The sequence below is a fragment of the Nicotiana tomentosiformis genome, chromosome 3 (assembly GCF_000390325.3).
Source record: "Nicotiana tomentosiformis chromosome 3, ASM39032v3, whole genome shotgun sequence".
Classification (NCBI taxonomy): domain Eukaryota; kingdom Viridiplantae; phylum Streptophyta; class Magnoliopsida; order Solanales; family Solanaceae; genus Nicotiana; species Nicotiana tomentosiformis.
In genome coordinates, this window is record NC_090814.1 from 20,390,067 (window position 1) to 20,407,910 (window position 17,844).

Genomic DNA, 17,844 nt, shown 5'->3' on the forward strand with positions numbered 1-17,844 from the left:
GAAGCTTTTCACTTTTCAAATACTCTATGTATTTATTTCACCAATCCCAGGTCAAGCTTGTGGAGTTTATCTTGGCGTGGCCTTCTTCGACTAGTGACCTCATGAGTTGCACGACGGCCCCCGAATTGAGCTCGTTATCCTCGACCGATGACCCTAAGTTTGCGAGGGCATCAGCCTCACTATTCTGATCTCGAGGCACATGTTGCAAAGTTCACTCCTTAAATCGGTGTAAAGTTACTTGTAACTTATCTAGGTATCTGTGCATTCGTTCTTCCCCAACCTCGAAGGTTCCATTAACCTAATTCACCACGAGAAGGGAGTCGTATTTGGCTTTAATAACCTCCGCTCCCAAGCCTTTGGCTAGTTTAAGACCTGCAATCGAGGCCTCAAATTTGGCCTTATTGCTAGTCAATTTCACAGTTCTAATAGATTGTCTAACCACGTTGCCTGCGGGTGGTTATAGTACGATGCCAAGTCCGAACCCTTTTGCGTTCGAAGCACCGTCCGTAAAGAGGGTCCAAATTCCCGAGGACGTACCCGAGTTTACCAAAAACACTCTTTCAACTTTAGGTACTAGGGCCGGCGTGAAGTTAGCCACAAAGTCTGCCAAAATTTCAGACTTAATGGTTGTTTGGGGTCGACATTCGATATCATACTGCTAATTTCTATGGCCCATTTAGCCAACCGCCCCGAAAGCTCGGGTTTATGCATAATATTTAGAAGTGGATAATTTATTACAACACATATGGGGTGACATTAGAAGTACGATTTTAGTTTCCTAGATGCGCTTATCAAAGCAAGCACCAACTTTTCTAGGTGGGGATACCTAATTTCGGCCTCACCTAAGGTCCGGCTAACATAATAAATTGGAAATTGCGTACTTTATTCTTCCAGGACTAGGACTCCACTTACCGCTATCTCCGATACTGCCAAATATAAGTACAATAATTCGTCTACCCTCGGCGTGCGAAGCAATGGCGGGCTCGATAAGTAACGTTTAAACTCTTCCAAGGCCTGCTGGCATTCTGGGGTCCATGTGAAGTTATCTTTCTTTTTCAGCAACGAGAAAAATCGATGGCTCTTATCGGGGGACCTCGAGATCAATCACCCCAGGGCGGCTATGCACCCGGTTAACCTCTGCACAGCTTTTACTTTGTCTACTACCGTGAAGTCCTCGATAGTTGGATCTTATCGCGGTTGATCTCGATTCCTCGGTTGGATACCATGAATCCGAGAAATTTGCCTGACCCGACCCCGAACGCGCATTTTTTCGGGTTCAGCTTCATGTTGTATTTCCTCAATATACTAAAAGTTTCTTGCAAATGCTTCAAATGGTCCTCTAATCACAGGGACTTAACTAATATATTATCAATGTACACTTCCATCGATTTTCCTATTTGTTCTTCGAACATATGGCTTACTAGGCGTTGGTACGCGGCACCAGCATTTTTAAATCCAAATGGCATTATGTTATAGTAGTAGGTTCCATATTTAGTGATGAATGAGGTCTTCTCCTGATCATCTGGGTTCATTTGTATTTGGTTTTACCTGTAATAGGCATCGAGAAAATTGAGGATCTCGTGGCCGGCCGTGGCATCGATCATGCGATCGATATTAGCAATATACATCCCTCGATCATTTGGGGCATGCTTTATTTAGATCTTTGTAATCTACACACATTTTAAGTTTGTTTCTTTTTTTAGGGACTACAACTACGTTTGCTAACCATTCGGTGTATTTTACTTCCCAGATGGACCCTATTTTAAGGAGCTTGGTTACCTCGTCTTTGATGAAGGCATGCTTGATCTTGGACTGGGGTCTTTTTTTCTGCTTCACCGGATGGAACTTCAGGTCCAAGCTTAGTTTATGGGTGGTGATTTCTGGTAGGATCCCTATTATGTTGAGATGGGACCAAGTGAAACAATTTATGTTAGCTATAAGAAATTGAATAAGTTTTTTTCTGAGCTCGATAGTTAACCTCGTGCCCAGGTATACCTTTCGTTCGGGCAGATGTTCGATTAGTATGACTTGCTTTAGCTCTTCGACCGTTGATTTGGTGGCGTCGGAGTCATCAGGGATTATGAAGGATCGAGGGACCTCATAATCATCATCTTCGTCAGTCCCCTGCTTCTCTAGTTGGGTTGAGGCCGGCGTTTGTGGTTGCTATTTTGCCTCTTGTTTTCCCTTCAAATTTGACCCTTTCATCGATGAGAGTGCCAATACCGGAATCACTTTGTCAACGGCAAACATTTCCTTTGCGGCAGGTTGCTCCCCGTAGACTATTTTGATTCCCTCTAGTGTCGGGAATTTTAGAACCTGTTGAAGGGTCGAGAGCACTGCCCTCATGTTGTGGATCCATGGTCTCCCGAACAAGGCATTGTACCTCATGTCGTCCTCGATCATGTGAAACTTCGTCTCGTAGATGGTCCCGGCCACGTTCACTGGCAAAGTTATCTCGCCCTTAGTAGTTTCACATGCCATGTTGAATCCTTTTAGCACTTGGGCCGCGGGTACAACTTGATCCTGTAGACCGAGTTGTTCTGCGACCCTTGACCGAATGATGTTATCCGAACTACCTGGGTCAATTAACACACGTTTAACTTGAGTCTTATTCATGAGTACAGACATTACCAGTACATAATTATGGGACTGCATGATCCCTTTTGTGTCCTCTTCGTTGAAGAACAAGGTTCCTTCTGATATGTAATCCCGAGTTCGCTTCTCCCTTGTGATCGACACCTTGGTGCATTTTAACACTGGCCCTTGGGGAACATCGACCCCTCCGATAATTATGTGAATAACGTGTTGTGGTTCTTCTTGCTCGTTTTATCTATTGGACTTTCTGTTTCTGAAATGATTCTTGGCTCGATCACTTAGAAACTCCCGTAGGTGCCTGTCATTGAATAACCGGGCTACTTCTTCTCTCAACTGTCTACAATCTTCCATCATATGGCCATGGGTGCAATGATACTTGCATATTTGGTTGGGATTTCTCTGGGATGGATCAGTTTGCAGAGGTCGAGGCTATTTAGTATCTTTGATACATCCGATAGCCGATACGATGGCAGATGCATCGACATTGAAATTATATTCTGACAATTGTGGCGCTTCTTTAGGTCTGGTATGCCTGTCGAAACCATTCTTGCACATGTGCCCTCGAGAGCTCTGGCCTCCATCATTTCTTCTTTCAGGGTTACACCCAGGTCCGTTGCCCTTACGATCTCCGTTATACGGCTGGTATTGATCCCTTTTCAACCTTGGTTCTCGATCAATGTCCCTTTTGATCCTGTCAATGGGCCGGATAGGATAAACGGACCCGGAAGGAGCCCCAAGCTGGTCGTCTTCAACTCTAATCTTCGATTGATACCGATTATGTACATCAGCCCAGATAACAGCCGGGTACTCAATCAAGTTCTGCTTCAACTACTGTGAAGCCACTGAGATTCGTACATTTAGTCCTTAAGTGAAAGCTTGAACGGCCCAATCATCGGCGACTGGTGGTAGATCCATTCGTTCCATTTGGAACCGAGACACAAACTCTTTGAGCATCTCATTATCTTTCTTCTTTACCTTGAAAAGGTCTAACTTCCTAGTCTCGACCTTTATGGCTCAGGCGTGTGCTTTTACAAAAGAATATGCAAGCATTGCAAAATAATTAATAGAGTTAAGCGGTAAATTATGGTACCATATCATCGCTCCCTTTGGCAGGGTCTCCCCGAATTTCTTTAGTAACACAGATTTGATCTTGTCGTCATCTAAATCATTCTCTTTAATTGCACATGTGTAAGAGGTGACATGCTCGTTGGGATCGGTCGTTCCATTATACTTAGGAATCTCGGGCATGCAGAACTTCTTGGGGATCAGTTTGGGATCCGAGCTTGGGGGGAAGGGCTTTTGTACGAACTTTATGGAATCCAAACCCTTCAATATTGGTGGTTCCCCCGGGATTTGATCAACCCTGGAGTTATAGGTTTTCACCTTCTTATCATTTGCTTCGATCTTCTTTTCCCCCGATTCAATTTGCTTCATTAGATCTTCCAGCATCTTCATGATTGCGGGATCGGTCCCCGATTCATTTCCGTTCGATTTCCTTGACATCGATTCGGCCTTGTGAACAACTTCCTGGGACGGCTCGGGCTCGATCCTGCTTGGTGCATGGTTCTGGTTTTGGAGCTGTGCTATCACAAATTGTTGAGCTTGCAATATTTCGAAGATCATTCGTAGGTTGTTCCCGTCTCCTTCAACGTTATATGTGTTCCAAGTTACCGACTGGGCTCCACCACGAACACTATTTTCGGGGTCGGTAGGCGAATTTGCATCGATAGCCACATGAGAATTAGCGTCGATCAGATCTGGGATCGGAATTCCAGCGGGATCAGTAGGCGGTATCTCGTTACCGGGAGCTATGTTATTATTTTTACCTTGGTGACCGGATTCATTGTCAACATGTAGAGGTGCTGATTGAGAGTTTAACATGTTTGTATTTTAGCCTAGAATCAAAGATACTCACAAGAATATGTGTAAAATAGTATGTGTTACGAAAGTTAGTACCAGGCAATCACTATTATCCTTAGCCCCACAGTGAGGGCCAAATTGTTTACCCAAAAAACTGATAATAATTGAATTTATACGTGGTTTTAAGGATACATGATATAACTTGGCACAAACAGAGAATATATATATATATATATATATATATATATATATATATATATATATATATATATATATATATATATATATATAATATTAAAATTAACTGTGAAAGAAATGAATACAAACCAAATGAATCGAATAGCATTGGCCCTCGAGTTCGATCACCCTCAAACCAAGTGAAGATTCAACTGATATAAGAACAAAGTAACAAGATACTAAAAGGAAGAAGAAAGTTGTATATTGCTTTGTATTGCGTAAAATATGATCTGTCTTACAAATGATCAGACCCCCTTTATGTAATTGATTTACAGTCACTTGATTAAATGTACTTATAGAAATATATTTTTTAAATACCTAGTAATAAATTATATTTAATGTTTTTTCAAACATATATATTTATCAAACATTAAAATTTGTTTACTTGTTCATATAAAAAGAAGTTTATTTAATAATTTTTTAAATTTAAAGAATATTTAACTATTAATTATAATTGTGCAACCTAACATGACACTTAAAATTATATTACAATTTTACTATAAAAAAATGAGTTAATGATAATTACTATTTACTCTCTTTAAGTTTACTTGTCCACCATACTAAAAATAGATATCATTTTCACTTGTCCGGTTTGAAAATTTAATGGACAATTTACCATGTTATATCTATTTTACCCTTCTTATTAAGTATTACTACTATTTATTACCAATTTATTTTTTAACATATAATAAATGGGGGTAATATAATAAAATTATCATATTATTTATTATTTCTTATGCCAATTCAATATAGTGGACAAGTTAATAAAGGGAGTATATAATGTAATAATTAGACAGTGTGCTAAGATACTAATTGCCCAACCTAATCAAACGCAACCTAAATTTCTTTCCCAAGAGAAGAAAGAATCTATGTTCCAATGGGTAAATGTTATTTCCACAAGAAAAAGATAGTACTTTAAATTACTTTTGTTGAGAGAAGAATATTTTTCTTAATAACTCCAGGGACACGAGGAAAGGAAGTAGTTAGTGTCACATTTGGACTATTACAAAAGTTTTCATGGTATCGAATACCATCTGATCACAAGATAAGCAATGTTGAAAAATAATTGCCACCTGATCATATTAACGAAAGCAAACAAAAAGCATGGTTTTTAAACATATTTAAAATGTAAGTTTTGCCCTTGAGGTCTTTGTTTTTCCTTTTCTCTTTCCCCATTGCCACTATTAGTACTTGAACAATTCTTCGTTTTAATTAAAGAAGAAATTAATGAACTTCAATCATAACCCAGAGAAAAATGAATATGAAAACTTGTAAAGAAAAGGTCACAAAGAGGGAGCTACTCTTTCTTCCTTCCACAAGTTAAACAGAATGAAGTCAAAAAGAAGATTATGGTTTTGATTGTGATTGCTTTTACCGTTGATTATTTTATAGTATTACACTAATTAGTACTGCAATCATACCTAAAAACAAAAGAAGCAACAACCACTTGATATGGACAACAAAATGTATATATAACTATTATGCCAATGCATATTGATGAAAACATCATGCTTCCGTAATTGAGTGCAAGTCATTTTGTCATGAACTAATTACTGTTATAGACAGTGATGACACCCAACATCACCGTTAGGCAAATCAACGGTGAACTATCAACTTAATTATTTATTATATTACTTTTAAAATCATAATTTTTTATTAAATGAATAAATCTATGCAATAAAAATCATGGTGCATACAATTTGGTAAAATATAAAACAAAAGTGTAACAATGTAAAGCAAAATCACAAACAATTACTACCTGGTGTCACAAGTGCATGAGAATTTACTAGGAATTACAATAATAATACAACTCCTGTTTGGAATATGAGATAGATAGAATAAAGTAAATAATTATGATAGAAACTCTATGTGCTACGGATTGTAATATGGAATACAGCAAACCATAAAGTCCCCTCGGGAACTACGCCTACGCGCCCAAATGACCATCAGAAATATACCTGCACAATAAGTGCAGAAGTGTAGCATGAGTACGTAAATTAACGTGTACCCAGTAAGTATCTAGCCTAATCCCATAAAAGTAGTGACGAGGAGTCGACATCGATACTTACTAGTGGTCCAATAAATAAATATAATAAATTATAAATAGATATGAAACATAATAGTAATAATAGGGTAAGAACCGTAACTAACATAACCCTCCAACCTGATGACAACATAAATCTCTCAAATTTTATGTACTATCTCAACAAATAGAAGAAATCAAAGGCTACCTCAAACGGGTAAGGAATATCAAGTGCTATCTCAAACAAATAAGGCATAACATGTAACTGCCATATCTCAATCAAAAGGGGAATCTCATGAATATTCGGACTCCTAGCGGTATTACGCACGATTTATGCCGAGGTCGTACATCCCGATCCACAATAGTGTGTATACTGCCGAGGGTCGACCTGCACAAACCATAGATGCATCTCAAATATACTGCCGAAGCATTCGTCTCGATCCACAGGAAGAGGAAATACTTATCGAATTACGAGTCACGTATTTGCAATACAAGAATAGGGACATAAAGTAAGCATAATTGTTACCAGTAATCAGATATCTCATCAAATAACTCAAGGTATCGAGATTCGACCTAACATGATCTCTAAGAAAATTACATTTATAAGTTTAGGTAATTAAACTAACAAGTTGAGTTCAGGTAAAACAAATATCGCATGATATAGTCCTAAGTCTACCCGGACATAAGCATGATTTTCTCTACGTACGGACTCTCGTCACCTCATGCGTACGTAGCCCCCCACAACAAGTAGAACATAACAAATACATTACCTATGTGATAATTTCCCCTCACAAAGTTAGATAGGAGACTTACCTAGCTCCGAAATTCGATAACCGGCTCTAACGCCTCTCTAACACCTCAAACCGATGCCCATCGATCCGAAACTAGTCAAACAATGTGCAAGCCAATCCAAATATACTCCAATACCCATAACTTAATAACTTATAATAATTCTCAACTCCGCTCAAAAAATCAACTCAACCCCATTGCCGATGCGCTCAGATTCCAAATTTGTTTGAAGATAATCATTACCCAATACTCCACGAATTCAAATATATAATTTATTCCCAATTTCACGTCCAATTTCTTGGTCAAAATCCAGAAATACCATTTCTAAGTTTTCTTCCAAAATTTTCATAATTATTATCAAATTCCATGTTCAAATCCATATATAACCAATGTATTTAACTCGAAACAAGTAGGAATAACTTACCTTATGATATATGGCGAAAAGGATCTTCAAGCATCACCCCAAATAACTACACATGTGGTCGAGGAACTTAAAAGTGAAGAAATGAGCTCAAAATTCGAAATTAGATATTTAATACACATGCCAGGCCTCCTTCTTCACGATCGCGGTCATTAGCCATGCGATCACGGTTAAAAAGAGTTTCAGCATCGTTTCCTTCATCGCGATCGAGGCCAAGAATCCCGGGATCGCGAGGTACAAATTGCATTTTTCTCCTCACAGATACCATATGGTATAATGACTATAACGTTTTTGTAAAAAATTCAAAATAACAAACTGTTTGATTTTGAGAAAACTATATTCAAAGGGATATAACTTTCATTTTTGGATTATCTCCAAATTCCATATAGATTGCAATATATAAGCTCTCGAAGTCAGACCACTGACATCAGAAATTCCTTTTTCGCGATCGCGACCCTACCTTACGTGATCGCGATTCAGAAGGCCAAAAATACACTTTGCTTATTGTGATCGCAGCCCAGACCTCCGCGATAATGATTCACACCCCTGGCGTCAGATATTAACCGTTCAAAAGGGCCTAAAAGTGGTCTGAAAGCACCCTAAAACTCACCCGAGATCCGAGGAACCCGTCCAATCATTCTAACAAGTTTATATACCGTATGTAAAATTTTCCAAAGGATAGGAACACAAATTACAACATCGAAACCAAGAATTAAAGATCAAACTCGATTTCTTAAACTCTCTTAACTTTCAAACCTTCATCATTCGCCGAACGTGTGTGATTCACACTTAAACATTTCGGGATGACGCCAAATTTTGCGTACAAGTCACAAATCACAATACGAACCTATTCCAAGGCTCAGAATGCCAAAGGACTTCAATAACACCAAAATCCACTTCAACACGAACTTAGAAAATTCTAAAACCTTTAAAATGCCAGCGTTTCACAATAAGCGCCAAAATACTCCCGGACCATCCGATACTTAACCAGAACATACGCCCAAGTCTATAATTAACATATGAACCTATTAGAAACTTCAAATCCCGATTCTGAGATAGTTTATTCAAAAGTCAAACCTTGGTTAACTCTTTTAACTTAAAGCTTCCGAATTGAGGATTTTTCTTACAAATCAACTCCGAACTTTCCGAAATTTAAATCTGACTACACGTACAAGTCATAATATATGAAGTAAAGCTATTCAGGGGCTCAAACCACCGAACGATGCACTAGAGCTCAAACTGAACGGTCGGGTTATTACACATTCAATCAAATGGTAAGTCACAATATTGAACAATTTCCTCTAATAAAACTTCCTAAATTCAGATTAATATTTATGTTATTGGCATTAATCATTCTTGCATAAATATTAAGAGAAACCCACACGTACAAAATTTTCTTTCTCCTTTAACTATTCTCTCCCCCTTTTTCTCTCCATCTTCGTGTATGTTGATGTGTAGAATGCTTGCCGTGAGGGAATCTAGAAAAAACCTATTATACCCAAGCTACTCGTTTGACTTTTTGTGTGCTTGACTGTAATTTTAAGGTTGAACCATGACACAAAAGAGAGGAAGGGGTGAATTGTGTCTTGCCCAATTTTTCCGTATTAAAGAATACTTTTCTTGTAGCCCACGAACAAGATCTTTTTATTTATCAACAGAATTATTGTTTTAAATCAACTTGCACTAGGAGATAGTCTTCAGCTTCATATCACATACTTCAAGCAACGTGGTTCTTTTTTGTAAACATTTGTTAATCATCAAAATAATTTTTTCTTTTTGGTAATGATAAACCCATGTGTAATATTTCGTATAAGAAGTAGCTTCATAGTGAACAACATTTGTCCTTCGAATATATATTTTACTGAAGTGTAAGGGACTGGCCTTCCATTCATCCCAACCTTATAGATGATTAGGCATAAGAACCAGTTTACAACAACAATAACATATCCAGTATTATCCCACACCGTGGAGTCTAGGGAGGGTAGTGTGTACGCAAGCCTTATCTCTACCTTGTGAGGATAGAGAGGTTGTTTCTAACAGACCCTCAGCTCAGGAAAGCATAAGCACCACAATAATAAAAATATAGAAAAGAAGGGATAGTACCAAAAAGTCATATAAAAGCAGAATAAAAATAACAAGACAGTAAGGTGATCAACAATGAAAGAAAACAATGGTTAGTCATAAAAATCAACTACCAACAGAAAGCGAGACTGCATGCCAATACTACTGTTATGAACACTCTAGACTCCCTACTCTACTACCCTAATCCTCGACCTCCATATCTTCCTATCAAGGGTCATGTCCTCGGTCAGCTGAAGTTGGGCCATATCTTGCCTAATCACCTCTTTGCACCTCTTCTTTGGCCTACCTCTACCTCTCTGTAGGCCCTCCAATATCAATCTCTCACACCTTCTCGCCGGGGCGTCTGTTCTTCTCCTCCTCACATGACCAAACCACCTAAGTCGCGCTTCCCGCATCTTGTACTCAATAGGTGCCACACCCACCTTATCGCGACTAACCTCATTTGTGATCCTATTTAACCTGGTGTGCCCGCACAACCATCTCAACATCCTCATCTCTGCTACCTTCATCTTCTGGACATAAGCGATCTTGACTGGCCACCACTCAGCCCCATAAAATATCATTGATCTGACCACCATTCTGTAGAACTTACCCTTAAGTTTCGGTGGCACCCTCTTGTCACATAAAATATCGGAAGCGAGTCTCCATTTCACCCATCCCACCCTATCCTAGGGATGACCTGCGAGTCTAGCCTCACCTTTCCTACCCCTCCTTGAGTCTCACCACTGAACGTACACTCCAAGTATTCTGTCTTGGTCCTGCTCAAATTGAAACCTTCAGATTTCAGGGTCTGCCTCCAAATCTCTAATTTCACGTTCACACCTTCTCGCGTCTCGTAAATCATACAATATCATATACAAATAGCATGCACCATGGCCCCCTCCTGTTGGATGTGGCGCGTCAGTACGTCTATCACCAGGGCAAACAAAAATGGGCTGAGTGCTGACCCCTGATGTAATCCCATCATAACCGAAAAATGGTCCGAGTCCCCACACATCGTCCTCACTCGGATCTTTACTCCATCATACATGTCCTTAATTAACCTAACATAGGCAACATGTACACCTTTAGCCTCCAAACATCTCCACAAAACCTCCCTCGGAACTTTATAATATGCCTTTTTCTAGGTCGATGAACACCATATACAAGTCTTTCTTTCTCTCCTTATATTGCTCCATCAATCTCCTAACAAGGTGGATGGCTTCTGTAGTCGAACGCCCCGGCATAAACCCAAACTGGTTCTCGGAAATAGTCATACTCCTCCTCACCCTTAGCTCTATCACTCTCTCCCAGACTTTCATAGTATGGCTAAGCCGCTTGATACCCCGATAGTTATTGTAATTTTGGATAGCATCCTTGTTCTTTTAAACAGGAACCATCGTGCTCCACCTCCTGCATATAGACTTCTTAAGTAATCATCAATTATACATCAATACAACATAAAGACCAAGTTTATATGTTCTATATATTAGCGATATATGCATATCCTAAACTTTTTCCTTTTGGCATCATCGAAAAATAAAGCATTAGTAGAGTCAAAAGTCAGAATTAAGAAATATCAAACTCATGGCCACTTGGCTATCTTAACATGTGCATGGCGTCAAGAACTCAAACGTTCAATATAATGATATTATATACATTTTGATATATATATATATATCGAACCAAAAGCATAAATTATATTCATTTATTAAATATTTATACCACATTAAGCTACTATGGGCCCAAACCAAAAGACGATTACACAAACCCGTCAACTACTACATACATAAAAAAATAAAAATAAAAAGTTTACAAGAAATTGGTCTTAGAAGTTATTATGCTAGGACTAGATAAGGACTGGACTAGGCTAAGACCAAAACTAATGACAAGGTCTATCTGCTGGAGGAAGGGGTAGGGGATACAAGTTGCAGCAGTCGGTCGTGACAGGCAGTAGCAGCCTCTTGATCTCTTATCATCTCCGTCAACTATTTATCTCCTCCTTCAGAGACACATTCTCCACACTCAGCCTCTAAATTTCCGCTGTGGCCTCTTTCAATTCATTGATCAGCTGGGTAATCATACTATTGCTCTTAATAGTGGTTTTTTGTACAGAAGGTTACACTCCACCAATGTAACTCTATCAAATAATATTTTTCTTAGTCTCGTTCTTTCGTTCTCTTACTGGATCCCAAAGTGAGCCAACACTCGAGTGAGCCAAAAGCCATAAGGTAGTGTTTGCTTTCTCTTAGATGGAGAGGCAACCTTAGCCATGTGCTAGATCATTAGAGCAAGATAGTTTAGCAACATATTTGTATCAAGCACTTCCATCACTGCCATGTCCAAGGTAGTGACTTCATTCCTCCTTTAGCAGCACACACTTGTTCACCAGCTCATAAATGAGTTTATGAACCAGTTTAATAGCTCTTGTACACTCTCTCATCTTCTTTCTTCCACCCCTGGGAGAATTTATCAGCTAGATATATTTATGTCTAATCCTCATGAACCTTAATCCATATTTATTTGACATAAGGGTCAAACCCATTATCTAGAACCTTAGAATCTATCTTAGTCTTTTAACATCGAAAACCATCTCTACCCCTTCGATATTGGTGCTTATGGCGTCATCCTCCAATAGTTTAGGGTTAGAGTAAAACTCGCACATATCTTCCTCGTGCACCCTTTGAAGTGTATAGAGAAGCAAATGGGTCCACTGCTGGAAGTTCAGCTTCTTCTTCAACTCTCTCATCCACATTTCTTAAACACACTCAGGTCACTAAACTAGTTCTCTTTACCCACAACAGCAAACTTTTATTTGGTCTTCCTTCTTCTTTGGAATTGGTTCCTATATCCTCAAGGTCAGACTCCATCTTTTGTTTTTTGCTGTTTTTGTTTTCTTTTCTAGGGTGGTTCTGGATGAACCAGCCTTTTCCTTTCCCTTTCTCTTCTAAGGAATCTCCTCTTCTTCCTCCTCATCATCAATATTTATAGCCTCTACATCATCATAAGGCTCATATCTCAACCTAAACTCTCTGTTTTCTCTTCTTCTTTCTAGTCTCTGCAACCTTCTCTAAAAGTGCTTTTACTTTAGTCTTAATGGTATTTTTTTTTTCTTAACTAGTGTTTTCTTTTTGGCTAGCATCTTTGTTCTCCTCCCAATTACCAACACCCTTCTTCACTATCCACCCTTCTTTTCTTTTAACCTAAATGGAGATTTGACTTCTGATGTGGAGTCGACGACCATTTTGGGTCGGCATATTCGGAAGTTGAGATAAAAGAATATAATATCAGTGAAGGTTCATTGGAGAGGTCAGCCAGTCAAGGAGGCCACTTGGGAGACCGAGCAGGAGATACAGAGCAGATATCCTCACCTATCTAAGACTTGAGCAGTTAATGACTGAGATTGTGCCATAAAGACGATTCTGTATTGATTTTGAGGTGATACGTACGTTAGGCTCATATTGAGCTAAGTGTTATTATTTTGGGGCGACGCGTGCACCAAACCCCATTATTTGGGCTATGTGATTATAATTAGCGCTTGGGCAGGATCTGCCCCTCCGAAATCTGACATACTAACAATGGGCGCAGGCACAATATTTTTATATACGTGCTTTGATGATGGCATTTATGCCAGTTACACATATAATGCTAAGTGTTATTGCATGGTTATTCTTGTTGGTGTCACTAGGATATTCTTGATTTGACATGTATATTTGATATGTAGACATAGAGATTTACTCTCATCATGCTAGCTGGTAACTAAAATATTTTATCCATGTTGGGCTTAAACTGTTATACTTGGAAAGCATGCCTTAATTTTCTGAAATGTGAACAAGCTGAGGATAATATCATTGAGTTACCTGTTTCTACTATTTTTCTTTATGTTCTAAATTGTTACTGGTTATTGATATTGGCCTCTGATTGTTGTTTCGAAGCTCGTCACTTCTTTCAATCCAAAGTTAGTTTTGTTACTTATTGAGTACATGGGGTCGGTTGTACTCATACTATACTCTGCACTTTGTGTGCAGATCCAAGTACTTCCGGATGAGGTGATCTCTAGAGTTCTGTTACTACCAGCATTTTGGGAGACTACGAGATAGTTGCTATGTCGTCCGCAGACCTTGAAGTTCTCTTTGATTATTTCTATTATTAGTGTTCTACTATTTAGACAGTTGTAATGAGGATTTAGTTTTGTATTTTGATATTCAGTAGTGCTCATGTACTCGTTGACACTAGATCATTGGGATGGTTGTAGTAGTATTATTGTTATTTTCCCAGTTATTTCATGATATTTTCGTTGTTGAGCTTATTTAACCTTGTTTATCCAAATTCATTGTAATTGTGTGACTGCTAGCTTGCCTAACAAGTAGTGTTAGGCGCCATCGTAGCTCCGGTGGAAGTTGGGTCGTGACAGTTTAGCTTACCCGTCATGCTCAACTCCAACTCACTTTCCATCAATTTTTAAACTCCTTACACAATGATTTATTAGTAGTAACAAACATGACATCATCAACAAAGATTTTAACAATTAATAAATTTCTTCGAATTTTAATCCAAAATAGCTTTTTCAAAAATTTTACCTCTTGAGAACTTGTTCTCTAGAAGGAATTTTTAGAACCTCTTATATCATACCCTAGGTGCTTGCTTCAATCCATACGATGCTTTGTCCAACTTGTAAACATAATTAGGAAACTCATGACTTTTAAAACCTAGAGGTCGGGGCACAAAAACTTCTTCTTTTAGATACCCCTTTAAGAATTCACTTTTAACATCCATTTGATACAACATTGTCATGACTCAAACTGCCAACAAAGATCGTGATAACACCTAACATGCCAGCTAGGCGAACCAACAACTACAACTACCAAATATTCAATTATTTTAAAATAGCTACAAAAATACTCTAAAATAGATTCAGGCTATAGATAATAAATCTGAAACTGAAGTAACAGTACAGAATAACATGCAACCCCCAGAACCGGTGTCACTAAGTACATGAGCTCTAATGAGTGTTAAATACAAATGTCTGAAGTAAATACAATGCTGTCCAAATCAAGTAACAATAATAAAGATAAGAGAGGTGACTCCAGAGCCTACAAATGGATATGCAGAACTATCTCGCGTCTCCGATGTCCACACGTCTCGGAACTCCGCTGGTAGTAATACCTGAATCTGCAGCAGAAGTGTAGTGTAGTATGAGTACAACTGAACTAATATACTCAGTAAGTATCAACCCAAACCTCAAAGAAGTAGTAATGAGGCTAAGACAAGATGCTTGATATATAAACCTATGCAAGTAATAAATAGAAAGCTAAATAAGAGAAAAGATGAAAAATAATAAAAGGGATCAAATAAGGGAACTAATAAACAAGTTTGACGGATATAACAACATAAGCATAACCTTATGAACTAATTCCATAAGGGATAAGTAATATATATGAAACAAGAACAAAGTATCATATCTGTTGCAGCGAGTAACTCGATCCAATCATAATAACATTACGGAAAGCAACCTGATCCCATGAAAATATCGTTACCACATGCAACCCGATCAAATGGCCATATCGTTGCAGCCGGCAACCCGATCAATTCAAACAAAGAACATGTGTATCAACGATAAGAATGGTAGAGCACACAAATATAGATATGGGAAGATAAATGTGCATAATACACTACAGAAAAGATAAGTACGACTAAACTGCAATAGGCAAACAGTAATTCTAAAACCATCTCACTCATATCTCATAACAAGGCCTAAACATGGTCACTAACACATGAATAATTAAGTAGTCTCATAATCCATTATTGCATAAGCGAATAATAGATGAAACAATCAAAGGCATGAATATGAATATCTCTTACCGAGCATGATATAACCATGGCAAACACATAGACACTTGCCACCATGCATATACGTTGCCCCCAACACAATGAGCACGCAACACGTAAGACCATTTACAAGTAAATTCCCTCAATCGAGGTTAACCAAAATACTTACCTCTTTCAGAAATAAGTTCAATGATCCAATACCGCTTTTTCTTTAGAATCCACCTCCAACCGACTCAAATCTTACCAAATAATACTTAATAAGGTCAAATAAAGTCATAGAATCTAATTCTAAATAATAAAGCTTCAATAATTAATCAATTCTCAAAAGGTCAACTCAGTCCCACGCGGTCAAAACCCAATTTAGGACTAGATCGCATTAACCCATAATCACACGAAACCAAATATGTGATTATATTCCAAATTCGAGCCTAAAACTGTAGTCAAACCACAAAATACTCTCTATTAAATTATAGACAAAAAACTCAAATTTCACTTTAAGATTTAATATTTTAGGTGTAGAAATCCATAAGTAATCAAGATATATGACAAAGATCAAGTAGACATAATTTACCCTCAAGACTTTTGTGAAATCTCTCTTCACAATCTCCTCATCTCATTCTCCAAAACTCAAAAATGTGAAAAATGGGTGAATCTTGAAATTCTAGTCTAAAAATACCCTTACTAGTGATTTCTTTATCGCGATCGCGACATCTAGTCATGTGATTGCAAAGCACAAAAATATGCTTGCCAAATCTTGATGTGCAACCGCAACAATGACCACACATTCATGTAGGCCAATAGGCCAACTTCGCAGTCACAGAAGCTCCCACGCGACAGCGAAGAACAAGATCCTAGCTTACGCGAACCTTTATGAAATCACATCAACCCTCACGCGGTCGCAGTTCATCCATAACCAAAGCTACTCAATCGTGAACAACCACACGCGTTTGCAAAGAATAAACTTCCACATCCCACCCCACTACTACGCAATCGCGAGCGTCTAACTCCTACACCCGAAATCAACAACTTCAAAATATGCTCTAGGTGGTTCGAAACTCACCTGAGCCATTTGGGACTCCATTCAAAAATTCCAACAAGTCCCTAAAAACTAACCACACCTATCCAATGCCTCAAAACACATACAAAATCATCACATCTAAGAATCAAAGGCCAAACCCCACATTGAACTCTCTTAAGTTCGTAAGCTCCTAAACTTATAACCAAGCATCCAATTCATACCTAGACACCTCAAATCATCACTGCAAGTTGTATAACATCAAATGAACCTACGGGAAATATCAAATAGGGGAACGAGATTCTAGAACTCAAAATGACAAGTCGCATCATTATATTCTCCACCTCTTAGAAAAACCTTTATCCTCAAACGGGTTTAGAAATGTACCTAAAATACCAAAAAGATGTGAGTATCTGCTGTGCACAATAGACTCGATCTCCCAAGTAGCCTCATCGCTCGATTGGCCTCTCTAAAGAACCTCCACCAACACAATCTCTTTTGGCATGATCTTCGAACGTGATTTACAAAATGGACGCTAGTTCTTCTTTATAATCGATATTATCATCTAACAACACTATGCTAAAGTTTAAAGCATGTAACTTGTCTTCATGATACTTTCGAAGCATAGAAACTGTAACGATCCGATAGGTCGTTTTGATTTTCAGCACTTTGTTTGGGGTTTTGAGACCTTGAGTAGCTTCACATTATGAATTATAACATTTATGTATAGTTGGTTTTGATTTTCGAGAGGTTCGGAGTTGATTTGGAAGAATAATTTTCAATTCAAAAGCTTTAAGTTGGAATAGTTGATCAAGGTTTGACTATGTAAACGACCTCAGAATGGTGTTTTAATGGTTCCAGTAGGTTTGGAATATAATTTTGGATTTGTGCGTATGTCCGGATTTGGATTGCGTGATTCCTAGGTTATTTTGATCCTAATTGGCAAAAATAGGAAAGTTGAAGTTTTGGAAGGTCATATGTTTGATCGGGTATTGACTTTGAGGCTATCAGGGT